Source organism: Rana temporaria, chromosome 1, assembly GCF_905171775.1.
Source record: "Rana temporaria chromosome 1, aRanTem1.1, whole genome shotgun sequence".
NCBI lineage: Eukaryota > Metazoa > Chordata > Amphibia > Anura > Ranidae > Rana > Rana temporaria.
The window spans coordinates 277,630,499-277,650,325 of NC_053489.1; positions in this window are offsets into that span (position 1 = coordinate 277,630,499).

The window sequence follows — 19,827 nt, forward strand, 5'->3', positions numbered from 1 at the left end:
CCAGAGGTCAGGAACCAGAAGGGTAGTCAGACGAAGCCAGGATCAGGAACCAGCAGGGAAGTCAGACGAAGCCAGGATCAGGAACCAGCAGGGAAGTCAGACGAAGCCAGGATCAGGAACCAGCAGGGAAGTCAGACGAAGCCAGGATCAGAACCAGAAGCAGCAGCAGCAGTCTTAGAAGCATGTGAACACAGGAGGACCAAGCAAGGAACTGAAGCCACAGAGCTCCTATATATATGAGCCAGGCATCCAGCTCCTCCCAGTGGGATGGAGGAGCCGCAGGGTGGGAGGCTACAAGAGACCTAGAAACCAAGATGGCCGCCAGCACATGTCAAACGAAGGAGACAGGAGAGAGGTAAGACCATGACAGTACCTCCCCCTCAAGGGCCCCTCCTCCGCGGTGCAAAAAAACGGTTTCTGAGGGAAGCGTGCGTGGAAGGCTCGGAGCAAGGCAGGAGCATGGACATCTGCGGAGGGAACCCAGGAACGCTCCTCTGGACCATAACCACGCCAGTGGACCAAAAACTGCACCCGACCGCGGACCAGGCGTGAGTCCAGGATATTGCTCACCTCATACTCCTCATGATTGCCCACTTGGACCGGACGAGGCCGAGGAACCGAGGAAGTGAAGCGATTGCACACCAGTGGCTTCAACAGGGAGACATGAAACACGTTGGAGATCCGCATGCCAGGAGGAAGCGCAAGGGCATAGGCTACCGGGTTTACCCTGCGAAGCACTCGGAAGGGACCAACAAAGCGAGGGGCCAGCTTGGGAGTGGGCATTCGAAGGTTGAGGTTGCGAGTGGACAACCATACACGGTCTCCGACCTGGTAGGAAGGAGCAGGCGCTCGTCTGCGATCAGCCTGGAGTTTCTGGCGCTGCGCAGAGACCTCAAGGGACTTCTGGATCTGTACCCAAGAGGCGCGTAGGACGGAAAGGTGATCCTCCACAGCCGGAATATCCTGGGGAGAGAATGCCTCCGGTAACACGGCAGGTTGGAACCCATAATTGGCCATGAAGGGAGACGTCCCAGAGGAAGAGTTCACAGCCGTGTTCCTGGCAAACTCAGCCCAAGGCAGGAGATCAACCCAATTGTCCTGGTGATCAGAGACATAGCAACGAAGGAATTGCTCCAAGGCCTGATTGGATCGTTCTGCGGCCCCATTGGACTGAGGGTGGTAGGCCGAGGAGAAGGAGAGATGAATCCCCAACTGGGAGCAAAAGGCGCGCCAGAACCTGGACACAAACTGACTCCCCCGATCCGACACTATCTCCTTGGGCAAACCGTGCAACCGGAAGACCTCCCGGGCAAAAATCGTGGCCAACTCTTGTGCAGAGGGTAACTTCTTGAGAGGAACACAGTGGCACATTTTGGAAAACCGATCCACAATCATGAGAATGACCGTATGGCCTCGGGATGCAGGGAGGTCCACAATGAAATCCATCCCCAGGTGTGACCATGGGCGCTCCCCGGTGGCTATGGGTTGCAGCAGGCCCAACGGAAGGTGCCGAGGGGACTTACTTTGGGCACAAACGGAGCATGCCGCTACATATGCGGCGATGTCGGAACGTAGGGAAGGCCACCAGAACAGACGTGAAATAGCCCAGGACAGCTGATTCTTACCAGGATGCCCCGCGGTCTTGGAGTTATGGTAGGTTCGCAACAACCGAGTGCGCAACTCCTCAGGCACAAAACATCTGCCGTTGGGTCTCCCAGAGGGAGCACCAGACTGAGCCGCCAAAATCTGCTCACCAAGGGGAGAGGTCAGGCTGGTGCGAATGGCGGCCAGGATCTGATTCGGAGGTATGACCGAAGTCGGTATAGATTCCTCCCTGGACAGCTCGGAGTACTGCCGTGATAAGGCATCCGCCCTGATGTTCTTGGAACCAGGTAGGTAGGAGACCACGTAATTAAAACGTGACAAGAACAGAGCCCATCTGGCCTGACGTGGTGTCAATCTCTTGGCCTCAGAAAGGTAGGTCAGATTCTTGTGGTCCGTCAGGATGAGAACCGGAACCACCGAGCCCTCGAGCAAGTGCCTCCACTCTTTGAGAGCCTGCACTATAGCCAATAACTCCCTGTCACCAATCTGATAGTTGCACTCCGCGGGTGACAGTTTCCGGGAGTAAAACCCACAAGGAAGCAGCGGACCCTCTGGTGTTCTACGCTGAGACAGAAGGGCGCCTACTCCCGTCTCAGACGCGTCCACCTCGAGGACAAAGGGCAACCCAGGGTTGGGATGAGACAGAATCGGAGCCGACACAAAGGCGGATTTTAGGGCCTCAAAAGCCCGGATGGCCTCGAGCGGCCAGACCTGGGAATTACTGCCCTTCCTGGTCAGATCCGTGAGAGGCTTGGCCAGCATGGAGAAGTCCCTGATGAACTTCCGATAATAATTGGCGAAGCCCAAAAAGCGCTGCAAGGAACGAAGACCACTGGGCTGAGGCCACTGTAAGACAGCCGAAACCTTCTCAGGGTCCATGGAGAACCCCTCAGCGGAAATGATGTAACCTAAGAAGGTTACCTGGGATCGGTGAAATTCGCATTTCTCAAGCTTACCGAACAGCTTGTTCTCTCGTAACCGTTGCAACACTCGCTTGACATCCAGAATGTGGGCCTCCATGGATTCAGAGTATACCAAGATGTCATCCAAATAGACCACCACACACTGCTGCAACAGGTCACGGAAAACATCGTTGATGAATTCCTGAAAGACTGCGGGCGCATTGCACAACCCAAAGGGCATAACCAAGGATTCATAATGCCCAGTCCTGGTGTTAAACGCGGTCTTCCACTCATCGCCCGCCTTGATCCTTACCAGGTTATATGCCGCCCTCAGGTCGAGTTTGGTAAAGACCGTGGCCCCCTTAAGGCGATCTAACAGCTCGGAAATCAAGGGTATCGGGTAAGCGTTCTTGATCGTGATGCGATTAAGGCCCCTGTAATCAATGCAAGGCCTCAACTCACCGCCCTTCTTTTTCACAAAGAAAAATCCAGCCCCTGCCGGGGACGAGGATTTGCGAATGTGACCACGGGACAGCGCCTCCATCACGTACTCCTCCATGGCCTCATTCTCCGCAACCGACAGTGGATAGACCCTGCCGCGAGGAGGAACGGCACCAGGTTGTAACTCTATGGCACAATCGTATGGGCGGTGCGGAGGTAGGGCAACTGCGCGCACCTTATCGAATACATCCCGGTACTCCTCATATTCAGGAGGCAACAGAGAGTCCGAGGAAGTACACAGCAACTTGACAGGCCCATGGATGCAACTAGCCCCACACTGTGGTGACCATGAGAGGATCTCGGCCGATCTCCAGTCGAAAGTCGGATTATGCTTCTGGAGCCAGGGGTACCCCAAGACCACCGAGTAGTGTGGAGACGAAATAACCTGGAAGCAGACCGACTCTCTGTGAACGGCACCAATGGCTATCCCCACTGGAAGGGTCTCATGAGTCACGTGTGACGGCTGGAGGGGTCTGCCGTCTATCGCCTCTAGAGCCAGCGGGGAACCTCGAGCCTGCAGAGGAATGGAATTGGCGGCAGCGAACGCACTATCAATGAAAAAAACACCAGCACCAGAGTCCACCAACGCCTGGGTCTTCACCGAGCCCCCGACCCAGGAGAGGACAACAGTGATCAGTGGTTTATCAACACGGGAAACCGGGGACGAGGAGACTCCACCCAAGATCTGCCCCCGACAGGATCTCAGGTGCGAGCGTTTCCCGGACGGTTCGGACATGCCAACCAAAAATGCCCACCGAGACCACAGTACATGCATCGGCCCTCGCGTCTCCGGAGTACCCTCTCCCCCTCGGACAGGCGAGCAAACCCCAGCTGCATGGGTTCACCCCCAGACAAGTCAACCCCAGGAGGCGTGGGAGGAGAGGGAGGCACGGGTGGGACAGCAAACGTAGGCGCCAAACTGTTAGGAGGCCTCCGCAGGCTCTCCTTAAAGGAAGGTCTTTCCCTGAGTCTGGTGTCAATCAAAATCAGGAAAGAAATAAGAGCCTCGAGCTCCACTGGTAGGTCCTTAGCTGCAACCTCATCCTTCAAGGCATCCGAGAGACCATGAGAGAAAGCAGCGACCAGAGCCTCATTATTCCAGCCCACTTCTGCTGCCAGGGTACGAAACTCAATGGCGTATTCGGCTACGGATCGTGAACCCTGTCTGACGGACATAAGGAGCCTCGCAGCAGAGGCGGCGCGAGCCGGCACATCGAATACCTTCCGCAGAGAAGCAACAAAACCGGAAAACTCGGCAACCACCGGATTGTTGTTCTCCCATAAAGGGCTGGCCCAGGCCAAGGCCTTGTCCGAGAGCAGCGAGATCAAGAAGCCCACCTTTGATCTCTCAGTGGGAAAGGCATGTGGCAGCAACTCGAAATAAATGCCCACTTGGTTAAGGAAACCTCGGCACTGAGTTGGCTCTCCCCCAAATCGCTGTGGAAGGGGGGCAGAACCGGTCATACCCCGAAACACTGCAGGCGCAACAACAGGTGTCGGGGTAGACTGTGGCGCAACAACCGGAGCGGCAGTAGGAGCGGGCCCAGGAGCGACAACCGACCCATCGGCAACGGGAGCGAAATGAACCGTGCGTTCAAGCAGGGTTTGCAACGCCACGGCGAACTGACCCAACAGGTAATCCTGCTGATCAAGTCTGGTAACCAGCGTGGGTAGCGAGGATGGCCCTGTACCGTCAAAATTCATGGCTTGGTCCTAATGTTACGGAACCATGAACCAGACGTACAACAAGAGATAAGTGAAAATAAGAAGGCTTTATTGAAAATCAAGCTGTAAAGCAAAAGTCCAAACGGATGGTGAAACCAGAGGTCAGGAACCAGAAGGGTAGTCAGACGAAGCCAGGATCAGGAACCAGCAGGGAAGTCAGACGAAGCCAGGATCAGGAACCAGCAGGGAAGTCAGACGAAGCCAGGATCAGGAACCAGCAGGGAAGTCAGACGAAGCCAGGATCAGAACCAGAAGCAGCAGCAGCAGTCTTAGAAGCATGTGAACACAGGAGGACCAAGCAAGGAACTGAAGCCACAGAGCTCCTATATATATGAGCCAGGCATCCAGCTCCTCCCAGTGGGAAGGAGGAGCCGCAGGGTGGGAGGCTACAAGAGACCTAGAAACCAAGATGGCCGCCAGCACATGTCAAACGAAGGAGACAGGAGAGAGGTAAGACCATGACAGTTCCATTCGGATGGCGCCACCCTTGGGGCTGCTTTTGCTAATTCGCGCTTTTCAGTATTCGTGCATTTCAGTCTGTTACAGCGTGATGAATGTGCTATCTCCATTACAAGCACTAGTTTTACCAGAATGAGCGCTCCCGTCTCATAACTTGCTTCTGAGCATTGCGTTATTTTCACGTCGTTAAAGCCCACACACGACCATTTTTTACGACGTTAAAAACGACAACGTTAAAACCGGCGCGAAAATTTAGAGCATGTTCTACATTTTTAACGTCGCGAAAAATGCTCTGGTGCCCACACACAATAGTTTTTAATGACATTATTTATTTTTTCACATTGCGAAAAACGGTCGTGTGTACACGGCATAAGTTCTTAAACAGTGGTGTGTCATTGACAGGGGTAATTACCTTTTGTATATTTCTTAAGGCCCCTTTCAGACGTCCGCTCCGCCTGTCCGTTTTTACAAGTCCGTTAACGGACTTGTAATACATCCCTATGGGATCGCGTCCGTTAGCGGATGGAGCATCCGCTAGCGTCCGCGTCCATCGGGATCCGGTTTTCGGACGGAAGAAAACCCTATTTTTCTTCCGTCCGGCGGAACGGAACTGATGCAGAAGGACAGACGGTCCGTCTGCATCCGGTTCCCCATAGGGCAGAGCGGAGCTGAGACAGGGCGGTAACTGCACTGTGTGCGGGGACCGCCCTATCCGCCGACAGCTCAGCGGGGATCCCCGCTGAGCCGACGGAGACACACAGAGCGGACCCAGAAACGGTCCGCTCCGTGTGAAAGAGCCCTAAGTCTTTCTGTAATTTCTCCAATTCCTGGGTTTTTGCAGCAACAATAATCTTCATAAGATCAAACGAACAGGCAGTCAGTGTATCAAGCCACTTCTTTTTTGGTCTTCATCTACAAAGTCAAATGTAGAATTTTTTTTGATTCTGCATTCCCTTGGAATCATTTCAGTAGTCAAATATTCAGTGAATGGGCATTCATTCCAATAGGCTCTAATTTCTTTCACCATTAACCACTCCAACTTGCAGAATAGCAGTTTCAAAGATTTAATGCCGCGTACACACGACCGTTTTTCGGGTTGTAAAAAATGACTTTTTTTAATGTCATTAAAAACGATTGTGTGTGGGCTCCAGAGCATTTTTCACGATGTAAAAAATGGGCATTAAAAATGTCGAACATGCTCTAATTTTTCACGTCGTTTTTCACGTTGTCTTTTTTTACGTCGTAAAAAATGGTCGTGTGTGGGCTTTAACACTGTGAAAAAAACGCGCATGATCAGAAGCAAGTTATGAGACGGGAGCGCTCGTTATGGAAAAACTAGCGTTCGTAATGGAGTAAGCACATTCGTCACGCTGTAACAGACTGAAAAGCGCGAATCGTCTTTTACTAACACAAAATCAGCAAAAGCAGCCCAAAGGGTGGCGCCATCCGCATGGAACTTCCCCTTTATAGTGCCGTCGTACGTGTTGTACGTCATCGTGCTTTGCTAGAGCATTTTTTTTTTCACGATCGTGTATAGGCAAGGCCGTTTTAATGATCGGGTCGAAAAAAACGTCGTTTTTTTCTAGACCCTTAAAAACATAATTTTTTACAACCCAAAAAACGGTCGTGTGTACGTGGTATGAGCCGTTAGTATTACTGGTTTGTAACCATTGTCTTGGTTCTATTCAGAGACGGTTATCCCTGGGGGTCCACAAAGTTCTACTGTATCTGTCCCCAAGACTGTTGTCTTGTGAAGAAGTAATCTTCCAATGTAAAATAGCAGTGGGAATCCGCAAGTATATAAATGTTCAAAGATTACACTCACTGAGCTGGCTTGAATGAGATCCGGAATACAAACACAAGGAAAAGCTTACATTTTAACAGTGAAGGTGCAAGCACAGCTCATCTGCAGATTTACACTCAAAAAGAAAGGATACGGAATTCACTGTAACTCTTCACCTTTAATAATCCTCTTGTAAAAAGCATCACAGGGTGGGGTACAGTAAAAGTTAAAGTGTTTCACACTGCAGTTACCGCTTACTCATAACCTACCATACTACGAAAGAATCAACCCTTATAAGCTCTATGCATCAATAAATTCAATTATACTAATTAGAGGTTCCCTCCCATCCCTCCAGGACAAGGGAAGACATGCTCACATAATCCAATTCCAAATCCTTTCTTTTTGAGTGTGTATTTTCAGACGAGCTGTGCTTGAACCTTCACTCTAACATGCAGTGGATGGATGGCTGAATACTCACCTGGAGTGGCTTCAGTGTTGCCAACCTACCATATTGAAATTTACTGACACAACACCCAAAATTTACTGACACAACACCCAAAATTTACTGGCATGGCCAAGTTTTTACTGGCATATCCAAAAGCTACAAAATTACAGTTTTAAGTGCAAATTTCAGTATTTAGGCTACAAACAAGTACAATATGCAATTAGCAATGTGATTAAAGGTAGATATTAAGGCAAAAAATAGGACTTTATGCTCACCGTAAAATCTCTTTCTCTGAGTTCATGGATGGACACAGCCTTAATCTTGACTTAGTGGGTATTAGCCTTCCTTTAGGAGTTGACTAGGCAGAAACTTATATATAAAAGGTTAACTTATCATACACCCTATAGCCAAGCCCAGGGGGGGGCCCTCTGGGTATAACCCCTCTCTTTGCATCTCGCAGATCAGTTCATCAAAAAGTAGTACAAACATAAAAAGGAGGGGAGGGTACTGTGTCCGTCCATGAACTCAGAGAAAGAGATTTTAAGGTGAGCATAAAATCCTATTTTCTCTTTCGTTCATGGACGGACACAGCCTTAATCTTGACTTAGTGGGACGTCCCAAAGCAGTGTCAAAAAAATGAGGGGTGGTAACAGCAAAAAATGTAACTTCACGCCAAAACAACAGAGCTCCTCCACTGAGGAGTTGCAACTCTAAACAGCCGCCTGCAAAACTTTGCGGCCGAAAGAAGCATCCGAAGATGCACTCACATCAACCTTATAGAATTTGGTGAAAGTGTGAGCGGACGAAAGTGTAAGTCGCAGCCTTACACACCTGGGAAACAGACGCTTGATGTCGGAAAGCCCAGGAGGCGCCTGAATTACTGTCTGTTGGATCCACCTAGAGATGGTGGCTGATGAGACTGCTAGGCCCTTCTTGGGCCCAGCCACCAAAACAAACAGTCAGTCTGACCTCCGGAACGGAGCAGTGGCAGCTAAATATACTCTCAGGGCTCGGACAACGTCCAAGGAATGCAACGCCGTCTCCCTAGGGTGAGACTGGTTAGGACAGTGTTTCTCAACTCCAGTCCTCAAGGCGCCCCAACAGGTCATGTTTTCAGGCTTTCCATTATTTTGCACAGGTGATTTGATCAGTTTCACTGCCTTAGTAATTACCACAGCCGTTTCATCTGAGGGAAATCCTGAAAACATGACCTGTTGGTGCGCCTTGAGGACTGGACTTGAGAAACACTGGGTAAGGACACAAGGATGGAAGTACAATGTCCTCATTGAGATGGAAGGCCGAGACGACCTTAGGTAGAAAAGATGGCTGCAGCACCACCTTATCCTTGTGGAAAAGTAGGTAGGGAGCCCTACATGATAAGGCGGCCAGCTCAGAGACTCGTCTAACTGACATGACCGCCACCAAGAAGACCACCTTTTGAGAAGATGTCAATACGGGAATCTCCATGGTCTCTTCAAACGGAGCCTTCTGAAGCACCGAGAGAACCAGGTTTAAGTCCCACGGAGGTAGTGGAGGACGGACCGGAGGGGCCACTTGCCGGAACCCTGTACAAAAGTTCTCACTAGAGAGTGAGTCGCCAGGGGTCCCTGAAAGATAACAGCCAGGGCAGAGATCTGTCCCTTAACCGTGCTTAAGGCAAGTCTTTGGTCCACCCGTGCTGTAGGAACAGCAGTATCCTGGACACAAAATAAGTCCGTGGATTCCATCTCTTCGCAAAGTGCTAAGTAAGCCCTCCAGGTGCGATAGTAAATCCTCCTAGAGGATAACTTTCTAGCCCTTCTCATGGTAGAAATTACCGAATCCGATAGGCCCCGGTCTCTTAGTACCTGACTTTCAATGGCCGTGCCGTTAAAGCCAGCGACTGTAAAGTAGGATGCAGTATGGGACCTTGTGACAACAGGTCCTTTCTATGCGGTAGGGTAGACGCCAAGGGACATCTGCTACTAGCCGCACTAGATTGGCGTACCAAGGGCGCCGAGGATAATCCGGGGCGATTAGGATCATTGGAATCCCTTCTGCCTCTACTCTGCGAAGTAGAAGAGGCAGGAGCTTTAGAGGAGGGAAGGCATAGATTAGCCGATACTGACTCCACGGCGCCACTAACGCATCTGTGACGTCTGCCCATGGGTCCTTCGACCTGGCCACAGACCTCAATACCTTCTGATTGAGTCGAGACGCCAGGAGATCTACATCTGGCGTGCCACATCTCTGGCAAAGGAGCTGAAACACCGCCGGGTGCAGAGACCATTCTCATTGGTCCAACGACTGGCGACTTAGGTAGTTACATAGTTACATAGTTAGTCAGGTTGAAAAAAGACACAAGTCCATCCAGTTCAACCACAAAAAATAAACAAACAAAATAAAAAACACAGTACAATCCCATACACCCAACTCCATACCCACAGTTGATCCAGAGGAAGGCAAAAAACCCCAGCAGAGCATGATCCAATTTTCTACAGCAGGGGAAAAAATTCCTTCCTGATCCCCCGAGAGGCAATCGGATTTACCCTGGATCAACTTTACCTACAAATCTTAGTACTCAGTTATTTTATGTACATTTAGGAAAGTATCCAGGCCTTTCTTAAAGCAATCTACTGAGCTGGCCAGAACCACGTCTGGAGGGAGTCTGTTCCACATTTTCACAGCTCTTACTGTGAAAAAACCTTTCCGTATTTGGAGGTGAAATCTCTTTTCCTCTAGACGTAAAGAGTGACCCCTTGTCCTCAGTGTTGACCGTAAAGTGAATAACTCAACACGTCCACTGTATGGACCTCTTATATATTTGTACATGTTGATCATATCCCCCCTAATTCTCCTCTTCTCAAGAGTGAATACATTTAGTTCTTCTAATCTTTCCTCATAGCGGAGCTCCTCCATGCCTCTTATCAGTTTGGTTGCCCTTCTCTGCACTTTCTCCAGTTCTCCGATATCCTTTTTGAGAACTGGTGCCCAAAACTGAACTGCATATTCCAGATGAGGTCTTACTAATGATTTGTACAGGGGCAAAATTATATCTCTGTCTCTGGAGTCCATACCTCTCTTAATACAAGAAAGGACTTTGCTCGCTTTGGAAACCGCAGCTTGGCATTGCATGCCATTATTGAGCTTATGATCAACTAAAACCCCCAGATCCTTCTCCACTACAGATCCCCCCAGTTGTACTCCCCCTAGCATGTATGATGCATGCATATTCTTATTCCCTAAGTGCATAACTTTACATTTATCAACATTAAACCTCATCTGCCACTCAGTCGCCCAATAAGACAGAGCATTGAGGTCGGCTTGTAAATTGGCGACATCCTGCAAGGACGTTATTCCACTGCATAGCTTGGTGTCATCTGCAAAGACAGAAATGTTACTTTTGATCTCAGACCCAATATCATTTATAAATATATTGAAAAGTAAGGGTCCCAGCACTGAACCTTGGGGTACACCACTGATAACCTTGGACCATTCAGAGTAAGAATCCGCCTGCCAGTTTTCCACACCCGGAATGTATATGGCCGACAGTGCCGGTATGCTCCTTTCTGCCCACCTTAGAATGTGCGCGGCTTCTGACGCTGCAGCCAAGCTTCTAGTTCCTCCTTGATGGTTGACATATGCCACCGCCGTGGAGTTGTCCGACTGGATCCTGACTGGACGCCCCTGTAGTCTCTGACACCATGCGGCGAGGCACAGCCTGATCGCCCGAAGTTCCAGGACATTGATCGGCAGGTGGGAATCCTCCGGGGACCAGCGACCCTGGGTCGACTGAACCCCCCAGACTCCCCCCCACCTGATAAGGCTGGCGTCCATCGTGATGACTGTCCAGTGATAAGGCAGGAACGACTTCCCGGACAGAAGTGCCGGTGAGGTCAGCCACCAAACCAGGGTGGCTCACCCGGATCTGATAATCCAGGGATGATGGGCACTTGTCCCATCTGGACAGAATTTCCTTCTGTAATACTCACGTGTGAGATTGCGCATATGGTACTGCCTCGAAGGAGGCCACCATGAGGCCCAGGACTCGCATGCAAAAACGGAGTGACGACCATTTCTGGGACGTCAACTGCCGCACCGCAGTCCGAAGGGTCTGCAATTTTTCCATAGGGAAGAACACCCTTGCCTCTGAGGAGTCCAGGATCAATCCCAGATAAACTAGGCGTTGAGTCGGTATCATTACTGATTTCTGAATGTTCAGAAGCCACCCAAAATGTCTGAGGGTCTGACATGTTATAGACACGCTCTCCTCTAATTCTGAGGCTGAAGGAGCCCTCAGAAGCAGGTCGTCCAAGTAGCCCTCGATAACGATGCCACGTTGTCTTAGTTGGGCGAGAATTAAGGCAAGCACCTTGGTGAAGACCCTTGGTGCCGATGCCAGGCCAAAGGGGAGAGCCACAAACTGATAGTTGTCTTCCCCGACCGCAAAGCGCAGAAGTTTCTGATGCTTTGTGCATATGGGGACATGTAGATAGGCATCCCTGATGTCCAAGGATGCCAGAAAGTCCCCCAGCTGGAGGGTAGTAATGACAGAGCGGATTGATGCCATCCGGAATCCTTGTAACTTCACAAAGCAATTGAGGGCCCTGAGGTCCAGGATAGGATGAACGCCGTCCTTCTTTGGTACAATGAACAGATTTGAGTAAAACCCCTGAAACCGATCCTGTACTGGGACAGGAATAACCACCCCACGTTCCAGCAGGTCTTGAACTGCCCCATCTAGGGCTTCCGGACGAGCCGGTAGTAGCTGGAGGTTGGAGGGAAAAAATCTGTTTGGTGGGCAAGATAGGAGCTCTATCTTGTACCCTGATGAGACTACCTCGCCAGTCGGGAACCCGAGATGTCCACCGGGTCGCGAATTCGCGAAGACGTCCCCCCACCCGGGGGATGGGTGGGTGCGCACCTTCATGCGGACGTGGTCTTGCTAACAGGTTTGTTGGGTTTGCGAAACCAGGGACGTCTCTGTCCCTGAGCAGGCGCTTAATTGGCCTGTGGTTTTCTTCCCGCAGTGCTGGGCGGGCAAAAAAAAAGGGGCCTTCTTGGAAGCTTGGTCCGCCGACCAATTCTTCAACCACAGTAGACGGCGTAACAACACAGCCTGAGCAGAGGCTCTGGCCAGCAGAGGAATAGTGTCCAAGGCTGATTCACACACAAATTTTAGGCCCTGTACCAGTTGTTCCGCTAGGGCTACCTCGTGGGTGGAAGCGTGATGTGTTTGTAACCCATTGAGCAGTAACTTTGCCCACTCCGTGAGTGTCTGGGACACCAGCGCCCCAACTATGGTTGGGCGTACCGCTGAACCTACTACAGTGTATGCAACAAAAGAAAAGGTGACTAAAGCGCTAGCCAATACTAACAAAGTGAGGGTGAAAAAATACAAACAAACTAAATGTAAATTAATGCAGCTCAAATCTGAATTGTACTAACAACAAATATAAGAAATGAATAAAGGAAATGATGAGCGCAAAAATATAAATAGAATGGTGCAAATACCACATCAAAATGTGAATGATAAGTGACAATTTAAAACAGTGAATGTGATCCTCCTACAGTAGGTAGAGGAACTGACATAAACACACAAACGCCACTAAACTAGTGGTAGCTGGGGTGTGCAATCAAGGGTAATAATGAAAAGTGTCCAATAAGTGATAATAAATATATTGATAAATATAATGTCCCAAAATGGCAAAAAAATTGCAGTGATTCCTATGTGAGATATGGAAGCGATGTGCTGTATCTCTTATAGAATGATGAAAACATCCACACGACAGGTGGGCTCACAATGCGCTTACCTCCCCCATGATGGGTAATCAGCCTTAGAAATCCTCAAATGGAAAGCCTGCAGTTCGATCTCCTCTCCCAATGGATGGTCTGCGATGTCCAAGCACTCTCTCCAGAGACGTGTCCTTCCCACTGAATACAGGTTCCTAGGCTTCACAAAGATGGCCGCGCCGTATCCATATAATTGCCAGGGATATCAACAGATACTATCTACTGATGAGTTGGTCGTGTTGGAAGGGGGTCTCAAGCACGCACTTATTGTTGCAGGTAAGTTCCCTAGATAGCAGGCTTCCAGACAGGACACTGCCAAGTGCTTTCACAGCTTCCACAGCTTTCCCTGTCCACCGTTTAACATCCACAGTCTCCACTATACTCCTCCTGGAGGAGTATAGTGGAGACTGTGGATGTTAAACGGTGGACAGTGAAAGCTGTGGAAGCTGTGAAAAGCTGTGAAAGCACTTGGCAGTGTCCTGTCTCGAAGCCTGCTATCTAGGGAACTTACCTGCAACAATAAGTGCGTGCTTGAGACCCCCTTCCAACACGACCAACTCATCAGTAGATAGTATCTGTTGATATCCCTGGCAATTATATGGATACGGCGCGGCCATCTTTGTGAAGCCTAGGAACCTGTATTCAGTGGGAAGGACACGTCTCTGGAGAGAGTGCTTGGACATCGCAGACCATCCATTGGGAGAGGAGATCGAACTGCAGGCTTTCCATTTGAGGATTTCTAAGGCTGATTACCCATCATGGGGGAGGTAAGCGCATTGTGAGCCCACCTGTCGTGTGGATGTTTTCATCATTCTATAAGAGATACAGCACATCGCTTCCATATCTCACATAGGAATCACTGCAATTTTTTTTGCCATTTTGGGACATTATATTTATCAATATATTTATTATCACTTATTGGACACTTTTCATTATTACCCTTGATTGCACACCCCAGCTACCACTAGTTTAGTGGCGTTTGTGTGTTTATGTCAGTTCCTCTACCTAGGAGGATCACATTCACTGTTTTAAATTGTCACTTATCATTCACATTTTGATGTGGTATTTGCACCATTCTATTTATATTTTTGCGCTCATCATTTCCTTTATTCACTACTACAGTGTATAGATTACGGGATATCGACTCTGCCTTCTTGTCCGCCGGGTCCTTGAAGGCAGGAGCCCCCTCCACCGGAAGGGTGGTAAGCTTGTTTAGTCTGAACACAGTCTGGCACACGAGGGTCCACTATGGGGGGCGAGGTCCATTTCTTTAAGAAACTCTCCTCCAGTGGGTAACGTACTGCTAGGTTTTTAGGTACAAAAAAGTTGTTCCCATTCCTTGTATAAAAGTTTGTCTAAATAAGACACACAAGGGAACACTTTAGCAGTGCGGGTCGCCTTACGGAACCCAAAGGGGACCGGCGCTTCTGTTGCTTCTATAGACCCCTCTATTTTTAGGGTGTCTCACACTGCGGTGATAAGGTCACTCACCAGAGCTGACCTGGGTCCAGAGTCATCCCCACTGTCTGGCCGCTTTAGGTCTGCACCGTCAGGTACCTCAGAGTCAGGGTCCTGAGCGGTAGCTAGACCTAGCTCCGTATCTGAGTTGTCCCCAGAAGATGGCAGGGGAGGGGGCACTTCCTAGCCCCCGTTCTTCCACGCGCTGATTCCACCTTGGCAATGAAGGAATCTAGGATTGCCGACATAGCGTCCACCGATACATCGGGTACAGGGGCATCAATTGCCAGCTCAGGTGTTTCAGAGAAAAAAACATATGTTTCTGACGCCATGCTGCCCACACGCTTGACACAGGGATTCCAAGCAAGGTGGACAACCCACCCTCCTAACTGCGGCAGAGATAAGGGGTACCCCCCCCAGAGGACTCACCACCCTGGAACCAGCAGTGCAGTGCTGTTTAGCTGAGCTGCCTCTTGTCCGCTGAATATAACTGTCAGTCTGCTGAATGGCTGCTATCTACAAGGCTGCTTTCCTTATCAGCTTGTTTGGTAGTCAGCAGCGTGTGTCTGTTTGGCTGCTGATTTATAAGATGGCCGGGCACTAGAGGTCAAGCATACTGAGGCCCCAAAAGCATGGCCGCCAGTGCTGTAATACTTGCATGGGCTATAAAAAAATGGTCGCTGAGCGGGATGCTAGAGGCCCCAGTTTCATGGGGAAATGCTGCCGGAGGATAGCCGTTCTAAGCGCCCTTCTTGGGGTGCACCGCGCAGGCCGCTGAGCGGCCGGGAGACGCGGTACAGCCCCCCCTTGGGCGCCGTGTGAGCAACACCTCCAGCACTGGGCGGCTACAAGAAAATGGCCGCCGTAGTGCATATAGACCCCAGAAGTATGGCCGCCGAGCTCTGAGTAGAGGCCACCTGTGGCTACAAGAAAATGGCCGCCAGGTATACAAACAATCCAGCATGATCACAGAGAAAATGGTCGCCAGACACACAGCAGCAGAATCTCTTATGCAGCTCTCTACATTAAAAGAGGGAAGCAGCAGCTGACAACATGGACACAAGTAAGCAATATCTATGCACTTATACTTTATATTGGTTCTCAGGTGGAGCTCCCCAGGTCAGCAGTCTAGGGAGGAGGGAAGGGGAAGGAGGGGAGAAGGGAAATATAGAGCCCTTTACTCACCTCTCCAGGGATGCCCAGCTCTGTTTTCTTGCCGAAGCAAGGCAGTAGTACTTACCCTCCTGTGGTTTTATGCTGGAGCATCCTGGACAGTGCATCTTCCGCATGGTAACGGAGATGACTGTCGGCCAGGCTACTGCGACTCGGCCCTTTAGACCGGTCTTTATGCAAGCCCTGGAGCGCATAGCTCACCGGCCACCCATAGAGCAACGGGCATGTCGTGGACGACCCAGGGCGCAGCTACGGTCGGCACACGCTCGATGGCCGAAACTGGGAAGAATACAAGGATCTAGGATCCAGTCTGTCGCCCAGTCGGCAGTTGATCGAAGATCGCAGGAAAAAAATAAAAATCCAGAATCTTGAACTAACAGCCTTCAAGCCATTGGCCTGAAGGGAGCCATGTCTTCTCCTGAAACTAGGCAGAAAAAAACTGATCTGCGAGATGCAGAGAGAGGGGTTATACCCAGAGGGCCCGCCTCCTGGGCGGGGCTATAGGGTGTATGATAAGTTAACCTTTCATATATAAGTTTCTGCCTAGTCAACTCCTAAAGGAAGGTCAATACCCACTAAGTCAAGATTAAGTCCGTCCATGAACGAAAGAGAAACATATTTTAATTTTTTTTCGATATAGTAAATAAGTAGCTCAGGGTCAGGACTCAGGAGGGCAAGAAATTAGAATGGGTGTCACACACATGAAACTGACTCTCACAGTGACACTGACAGCAGTGTGCAGCAGCACAGATGATGATGGCACCTCCCCAACATGACACGTCCCCTCCTGAGTCACAGTGGCCCTCTCAATGGCAGGTGGTCCTTTCAATCCACTATTGGCTTGCATTCCTCCTGTCCTGCAGACCTGCACATGAGGCTCCATACCTGTTGCACAATGACTTCACGTGACACACTGCCGACACAGTCCAAACAAACTGTATCAGGCACTCGGATGGTCTCGGCCAAGGGTCACAGCCATATTTTTTACTGCCAACCTTTTTCTTTTACTGGCAGGAGAAAAATTACCATTTTTTAATGGCTGCCGGTAAAAATACTGGTGGTTGGCAATAGACATGTGCACACTGAAATATTTTGTTTCGGAATTTTGTTTTCGGATGAAAAATAAATTTATTTAGTTACTCCCGAAATTCGTTTATATTTATTTTGTTTCGTTATAAAATGCATTTGTCCAAAAATCCGAATGAATTAAGGGCGAATCTGTCAATTGAATTGAAGGCTTATGGTGTCTGCCGAATGTTCTAAGAAGATTCGACGGAGCAGCTAAACTGTACGATGCCGCAACCATACATTTCCGGTCGAATGTTCCGCCTACAAGCTATAGAAGAATTCTAATGTTGTATGACACTAGTAATAATTATATTTATGAATTACTATTACTAGTCAACTAACATTCGAATTCTTCTATAGCCTATGGGCAGAGCATTTGACCGAAAATGTATGATTGCGGCGTCGTACAGTTTAGCTGCTTCTCGAATCTTCTTAGAACTTTCGACAGACACCATAAGCCTTCAATGACAGATTCAACGTTTGTATGTTTTTCTCTGATTCGTCGAATCTTCGTTGTTCATGTCGACTGGTCTACCCCAACACTGTCTCTATAATGTCAAATCTTTCCGGTCTATGTAGAATAATCGTGGACTAATAGAGTTATGGTTAGGCACATTCAACCACAGATTTGATAGACAGATTGTTATTGTCAGCGTCATGTCAAATCTCCTATCTATATCAAACTGTTGTAGCAACAAAAACGAAAATAAAGCATTTTTTTTGTATGATCTTTCAGATTTCGGATTCTGCAAGTTTGTTTGCGTTTGTTAAAATGATAACTTAAATACCCGAAACTCCAACGAAAATGCATTCGGACAAAAAGGAATGCACATGTCGAGTTGGCAACACTGAGTGGCTTTTCCTTGTGTTTTTTAACCACCGCTTCACTTTGAGATTTGACATTGGCACTCTTAATAACACCAGACAATAAGTGAGATATCTCAGATGAGGAAGAGCTTACAATACACAGTACTTTCTGCCCATCCTTGCCCACATGAAGGATAAATTTAAAGTTTGAGTACTTTGAGCTGCTCAAGGCCCGTACACACGATAAGAAAATTCTAAGTAAAATTTCGTACAACAAACGTTCGGCCGATTATCTGATCGTTAGTATAATGCTTTCGACAGGCGATTCCAACTTTTTGGACGACAAAACCTGAAGGTGCAGGCTGAAAAAAAATTATCGTATGTGAACACAATGTCCGATTTTTGTTTAATTAGTAAAGTTTTTGTCTGAAAAAAATTGTAAGCGCAAGACTACACATGCTCGGAAAAGAAAGAATATATTACAAAACAATTCAACACATTACATCACATACAAATTTATATTCTGTCGTACGAGATCATTTGTAAGTTGAGTAACCTTTTCATTTTAGATATGAGTCTAGCATGCAAAAAAAAGACAATTATTCCTTCGATTTTCTTATGTGTATCAGGCTTAGGGATTCTTCAATCATCTATAGGAAGATGAGGGAGTAATGCTGCCAACAACTTACAGTAGAAAGAATCTACTGTGAAGAAACTGTGCTGTTCTTGTGTTACTGAAGCTTATTTGTTTGCTGCAGAGCAGATGCTAGGTTCTCTCCTAGCTTTTTTTGGGTGGATAAGGTGTTGTTGTTGCCTGACCTTTGCCAACAACAACTGCCTTTCTTTCTTTATGACATTTGAAAGGTCACCAACTGCCACTGTATCAGTAAAATGCACCCACTTTGTAGTTCATCAAATGTACACTCGGCTTTGTGGCAGAATTCAGTGCTTGTCTTTGTGTGTTTGTACAAACATTATAAACAATCCTGTATATTTCGAAGCTGCCCATGTCATCAATAGGTTCCTTAAATTAAGTTGATGCATCAAAATGGAAAAAGACATGCCAATGCATCCCAAATATGTGAAGTAGCACCATTTAAAACAATTACTAACCTGTGTACATGCACTGATATGTGTTAACTCACATGTTAAAATACATAGGTGCGAATGGACTCTATATAATTTTGCGTAACCTGTGCTAAAATCACTCAGTAATTACATATGTACATATTGTGAGAAATAACACGTTGAACAGTGTTTAAACACCCAGATGCATAAATATAAGACTGAGAAAGTAAATGGCATCCAATTATAGCTGCAGGCTTATGTCACATGATTATTTGCAACTTCTTTCTCATGCTTATTTGTGTAGGCAAGAGTGTACAAGAAAGCAGGCACATTGGGGGAGATTTACTAAAACTGGAGCACTCTGCATCTGGCCAATCAGCTTCTAACTTCAGCTTGTTCGATTAAGCTTTGGCAATAAAACCTGAAAGCTGATTGGTTTCTATGCACAGCTGCACCAGATTTTGCACCCTCTAGTTTTTTTTAAATAACCCCCCTCAGGACTGATATACTAAGGGCCAGTTCACACCAGATGCAGTTTCGTACAGTTCCGTGTGCATGTTTTCTGCACTAAAAATGCATGCACAGTGTTTTCCACGTATTGTAATGGCTCTAGTTCACACCATGCAGTCAGTTTCCGGTGCAGAAACTGACCGGAAACTGACTGCATGGTGTGAACTAGAGCCATTGGAATACATGGAAAACACTGTGCATGCATTTTGTGCAGAAAAAATGCACACGAAACTGAACGGAACTGCGTCTGGTGTGAACTGGCCCTAAAGGCAGGTGGGCTGTTCACTTTGCAGGGGATTTTCACTTAGAATGTGGTGAAAATTCAGTTTGGAAAGAACATTTATTCACGTGAGAGTAAAATGAAAAATAACAATTTTGGTTTGCACATAATTGGATGATGTAAGTCAGCAGAGCTTTACCTCCTTCCCCAAGCTAAGGAAAAATGTATTTGGAAAGTGAAAAGCATATTTTCCTTTAGTAAATCAACCCCACTGTCTTGTTTGTTCACAAACTTACTTTCACGGTCATTTTGTGATGCCTGTGTGTTTAAA